Here is a 6,414-nt window from a genome sequence, read left to right as displayed (position 1 = left end):
TTGTTTCTACGGTTTCTTTGGGTTTTACCCAAAAAGAAAACTCAGAAACAAACATCTCTGTTTCAAGTTTTTATTTTATTTCCTTGTTTGAAAAATTTTAAGTGTGCGTTTATTAAATGTGATATTTATAAATATGTGTGATATTAAATATCCCTCTGGTTTTTCCTGTATTAAGTTCCACTAATTCATAGCTGTTTTTCCCATTAATTGTGTTTATTAAATAAGGTCCTTCATAAGGTAATTGAAACTTTGTGCACATGTCCCTTTGTCTGTTCGGGGCTCTCAAAGATTTTACGATCACTAAGTCTCCTTTTTGAAATGTAACAGGTGTTTTATTTTGTTTGATTCTCTTTTTAATAGTCTTGTCTGCTTGTTTGTATAGTTTAGTTTGTATTTGTTGTATAACGTCTGTATAAATTTTGTTGTTGTCATTTACCCAAGGTCTGTCTGGTTGTTGTCTGGTCATTAGATATACTGGTGCCTCCCCAGTTACTTGATTTGGGATATTATTTATAAAGTAATTGACATTCTCTAGACTCGGTTCCCAATTTAAATGATTTTCATGTACCAGGAGTCTCAAAAATTTGTTTATTTCCTTTATGTACCTCTCGCAAGGGTTTGACGATGGTTTACGTATGCTCGTATATTTTAGTTCAATATTTAATTTGGCTAAATAATTTTGAAATCTACTATTTTTGAAATAAGTAGCATTGTCAAGAATACATTGTTTCGGTTTCCCATATTGATTAATGAACTTTGTCAAGCAATATTGTACTGTTTTAGAATTCGTTCTTTTACATGGGTATGTTTGAATAAATTTTGAAAACACATCGACAACTACAAAAATATTCTTGTGTCCTTTATCATTAGTGATAGGATTAGATATGAAATCAATAGCAGTGATGTCTAATGGACTGTTTGCAATTATCATTTTTGGAATTCCCTCGTTATGATTATTCTTTTCCTTTCCTCTTTGACATAGATCACAAGTCATTAACTCTCGTTTTGCTATCTGTCTGTCTTGTTTACAAAAATAATTTTCTCTAAATATTTGCCATGTTTTATCAATCCCTATGTGTCCAAATTTATCATGAATTGCCCAAAGGATTCGTCTAGCTAAGTCTTCCGTAACAATGTATAATTCCATGTCCTGAATAATTTTTATGTAAACGTCATGTTTTAATATTAATTTTGATTTTTGTTCTAGAGTCAGTTTATTTTGATCTCGTTTTAGTTCCGTCAGTGAAAATGGTCCGTCTTCGTCTAATAATGTGTTCAGATTCATTCTTACTTTTCTCTCACTCAAATCAGTTCTGTCAGTGTCATCCATACGTGTCAAAGCATCTGCTACTGTATTTGTCGGTCCGGGTATGTATCGGATTTCAAAGTCATATTTCTGCAAAAGTAAAGCCCATCTATGAATTCGGCTATTACGATACTTATGCTTCAATATAGAGGTTAATGCTTGGTTGTCTGTCTCAATGAAAAATTTTTTTCCCAATAAGTAAAATCTCAATTTATTTATGCTGAAAATAATGCTAGCTAGTTCCAATTCACTTACACTATAGTTTTTTTCATGTTTTCTTGTGACCCTTGAAATAAATGAAATTGGGACTTCACAATCTTTCCCCTCTTGTATCAAAACCGCTGCAAAACGAAATTTAGAAGCATCTGTTCTCAAAATGAATGGTTTTTCGTAGTCTGGATGATAAATTTTTAATTTTTGAATGAATTTTGTTTTTATAGTATTAAAAGCGTCTTCATGATTTTCTTTCCAAACCCATTTTACATCCTTTTTTAGCAAATCAAGTAATGGTAGCTCTAAATTTGTAATGTCTGGTACGAGTCTTTTGAAATAATTTATTAACCCCAAAAATCCCCTCAAAGTCTTTAAATTGTTAGGTCGCGTATAAGTCTGTATTGTGTGTACCCTGTCTTCGTCCATTACTATTCCTGTTTCGTTAATCTTGTACCCTAAATATTTCACTTCTTTTTGTATAAATTGACATTTTAAGATATTGATCTTCAATCCGGCTTCATCAAGTTCTCTCAATACTAATTTTCAATGATTTAAATGTTGTTCAATACTTTTTGAAAATATTAATATGTCGTCAATGTAGTGAATTACAAATTCGTCGTATTTGTTCAAAATTTGGTGTAATGCCCTTACTAAAGCTGCGCAAGCACTTTGCAAACCAAAAGGTACCACTGAAAACTGAAAAACTTCGCCATCTATCATGAATCCAGTATATTTCCTACTTTCTTCATGTAGTGGGATTAGCCAAAAGCTATGCTTTAAATCTATTTTTGTGAAAATGTTTGCTTTTGTTATTCTTCCTAAAATTGCGTCAATAGACATGGGTGCTTCGTACTGTGGAATTGTAAATTTGTTTATATTTCGAGCATCCAAACACAATCTAATATCCCCATTTTTTTTTAACCACCACTAATGGATTTATGTATGACGTATTACTTCGCTCTATGATCTTGTTTTTTAATAAACCTTGAATCTCATCCCTTACTTGATTTTTGTAATTGTATGGAATTGGGTATGTTTTCGTTTTAAAATTTTTTATGTCATTATTTACTTCTAATTTGTGAGTATAATTGTTAGCTTGCCGTGTCTCCCTCTGAATAAGCTTACTGTACATTCCTAATAAACTTTTTACCTCTTTCAAATATTCTTCATTGCATTTGATTTCTACATTAACATTCTCTTCATCCTCCTTTAGACCTTTATAATTATAATCATTTATATCATTATTCATTATACTTTCATTGTTATTATTTTTATTTACGTTTATTTTTCTGCAAGTTATCTTCCCTACTTTCCTCACATTGGCTAACATTATATTCTCAAATTCTTCCCCTACTTTTTCAAATTCTACCCATATATCATACAATTTCATTTTATTTTGTTCGTAATCTATTATGATTTTATGTTTCGACAATTGATCAGAGCCCATAATAATATCATACTCTAAATTCGGTATAATTAATAGTTGTAAATTAATTTCCTTATTACTGATTTTGACATTTAGATTTAACATTTTGTTCGCTGTATACAACTTTTTATTGTTTGCTCCTATTAACGTTAATGTTGGGATTTTGATTATGTGTTTTGATGTATCGATTAAATTTTTACAATTATTTTCGTTTATTAGTGACATTTCTGAACCAGTATCTACTAAGGCAATTTTGTTCTGATTTTGACACTTTAACTTTATGAAAACTAAATTTATTTGTTGCTTTTGAGTAGTTTCATCAATTTTATCATTTTCTACAAAAATAAACTCTCTTGGATGTTCGAATTGACTAGTTTTTGGCTGTCCGATTGGTTTGCTGTTTATTGAAAATTTTGATTGTTATTATTATTTTGAGAATCATTTAAATTTTGCGAATTTTGATTATTAATACATTGTTGACTGTTTGTGCAATTTTGTCTGGTATTTCCCTGACTATTTTCTCGATGTCTGGATTGTGATCTCTCCCTATTTCTTATTTCCCGATCTAAGCTATGATTAGTGTCCCTATCTACCCTATTAAAATTTACACGTCTGTGTTCCCTACTATTGTTCGGGTTACCATTGCCTTGACGGTTCCCATACAGTGAATTTTGCCCATTATTACGATTATTGTCATTGTAGTTTGAATTGTTGTTACTGTAATTGTTTCTGTTGTAATTTGTGTTTCTTTCTCTGTTGGTATATTGAGTGTTTTGGTTTCTTGTGCCATTATTGTTGTATTGATAATTTTGTGTGTTATTATTATTATTGTACTGTCTGTGATTATTTTGTTGATTGTTAGTATCGTATTGTCTGTGATAATATTGTTGGTTATTGTCAGTATACTGTCTGTTATAGTTCTGTTGATTATTGTTACTCTGAAAACCCCTATTCCTGAGATTTGAACGATTGCTATTGGTATGGTATTGTTGATTATTGTTTAGGTTGCTATATTCCCCATTGTTATTAGTATCATGATTACTACGTACATTGAGTCTATTGAGATAATCGCACAATTGGTCTATATTACAGATGTTATTCACGCTTACATTCCTTGTGATGTCACCGCTGAAATGCCTTGAAATATTTCTAACAATTTCACCCTCATTTAATGCTGGTGTTAAAAACTTTTCCTCTGCATATAGTCTCATTGCATAACCCATTTTATTACCTGACATTCTGTCGTCATATTTTCCACCAAATAACCTCGTCCTTGTCTTTTCTTGTTGAATTTCGCCCCAATAATGCTCCAGGAATTTTTCCTCGAAGTCTTCCATATTTTGTATCTCATCTTCTCTTCCCGTAAACCATACATGAGCCTCTCCCTCCAGACTTTCTCGAATCATCTGTCTCAGGTCCTCACATTCCACTACATTTTTACATCTGTTCTTAATGTTCTTCAAAAACACTATGGGGTGGACAATACTTATTCGCCCATTAAATTTAATTGCGTTGCTGCTACCTCCACATGTAACATATCTGATTTCTATTGCTTGGGTTTCCCCAGTCACCTGTCTTGTTTGGATGTCCTCTTCACATTTTTGAATTTTCTTTTGTGTCTCTTTGATCTCCGTATCCATTCTCTTGATGTAAGTTCTTCTCTTTGTTGGATAATATTTATATCAGCTTTACACCCTTCAATTTCCTTTTGCACCATCTTACCACAATCTTCTTTATTCCTTTTGACTTCCTCCCTTAATGATTGCTGTTCTTCCTCCAAAGACTTGAATTTTCCTTCTATTTCCGTTTCTAAATTCTTTTGTTTGTTCTTGATTTCGTCCTTGAATTTTGCATTCTTCTTCTCCATTTGTTCTATCCCTCTTGCAATCTCTTCTGCTATTTCTGCCCTTAATTTTCGATCCCTTTCCTCTAAATCGTTCTTCATTTTTTTCAATATTTCTTCCTGTTTCTTTTCCAATTTTTCCAATAGTATTTCCTGCTTCTGTTCCATCTCTTTTTTATCCCTTACTTTTTCTTCTCTTTCCTGTTGTTTCCAATGTTCTAAATTTTTTTCTTTCTCCTTGTGTCTTTCTAATTTTTCCTTTTTCTGTTGTACTTCTTTTTCTGTCTGTTTCTTTTCATTTTCACTGTGTTTCCTTAAAAGTTCCGCAAGCATTCTTTCTATTCCTGTATTTTCCTCTGTTTTACTTGCCTGTTTTTCCCCTCTTTACTCCAGACCATCTGTTACTGTACTCGTTTCTTCGGTACCTTGTATACTGTCAGATGAAATGTCACCTTCGTCCTGTATTGTTCTACCACTTCTCAGGTCCATCTCAGTACTTTGTTTTACTTGTTATTGAAATATTAAAATATTTATTATTTTTTTTATATCCCTTTTAATTTTATCTTTCGCACTTTTTATTGCCAACCTGTATATTAATATGTTTTTGTCTTGTTCTAGTTAACCCCTTTTCTTTAATCAAAGCCCTGTTTATTCAAGGACAGCCCCACGTTGGCAGCGACAATGATTAGAAAATGAATAAATGATATTTATTGTACGATTATTATAATAATAAAGTTTTTGTTTCATAAATTAATCAAATGAAATTTCTTGAGCGCCAGGTTAGATTTAACCAAATATGATATTTACCTTATATGAATCTAATTCTGCAATTATGTTGACTCATAGCAATGTAGCTCTCTTCCTCAGAGTTCGCGGTTCACTGGGCTTTTTGTTAGGTTTTTTTTATATAAATCTTTATTAAAATATCTAACAAATGATTAATCCTTTTAAGTATTGAAATATCTAAATGAATGTTTCAAATTTAATTTAAATTTTGAAAAGTTGATAGTTTTATTATTAACTCTTAAAAAAATAAATTTTGATACTGTCTATTGATATTGGTAATTAATGAAGTGAACAAGTAAAACAGAAAAGAACAAATTAACATGTATTAACAGTTTCTTTCTACAATGAATTATTTATATGAATAAATGAACATGGATTAACGATTTGGTTATAATGACAAATCCCTTATTACTAACTCTTAGTATAAATTTAATTTAATTGAGATCTCTTTATGAAAAATCATTATTTTTAAATGTAGTAACATAAAATTATCCGTCAATCTTTATTACACACTATTTGACATTTAAGATTTACTTAACTTTTCCCCTTTTATTTGATAGTGCACTTAATTTTGCAAAATGAATTCTTTATCAGTTGAAAGCAGTATTATTATTGTTATTGGCCAGTGTAACGCAAATTTATAGCTTATGATAAACGCAGAAAAACATGCATGTCATAAAGGTTTGAAGGATTTTGCTACCTTGTATCCTTCTGCCTGTTGACGACCGCTGGGTATGCCTGTTGGCTGCTGGTTTTCCCTCGTTGTTTCCAGTTTCTCACGTTGACTGCTATACTGGGATTCTCGATTTCCTGTCAGTTTGACCCTCTATGGACTACCTT

General features: G+C 31.2%; 1 pseudogene; it reads right to left on the bottom strand.

The window, feature by feature from the left end:
• Nucleotides 1-798: 798 nt before the first annotated feature.
• On the bottom strand, nucleotides 799-5,276 carry LOC108916457 (annotated as a pseudogene).
• Nucleotides 5,277-6,414: the final 1,138 nt, after the last annotated feature.

Source organism: Anoplophora glabripennis, unplaced genomic scaffold (genome assembly GCF_000390285.2).
Source record: "Anoplophora glabripennis isolate ALB-LARVAE unplaced genomic scaffold, Agla_2.0 scaffold2225, whole genome shotgun sequence".
Lineage (NCBI taxonomy): Eukaryota > Metazoa > Arthropoda > Insecta > Coleoptera > Cerambycidae > Anoplophora > Anoplophora glabripennis.
The sequence above is the reverse complement of the archived record's forward strand: the minus strand, read 5'-3'. Positions and strand labels throughout refer to the sequence as shown.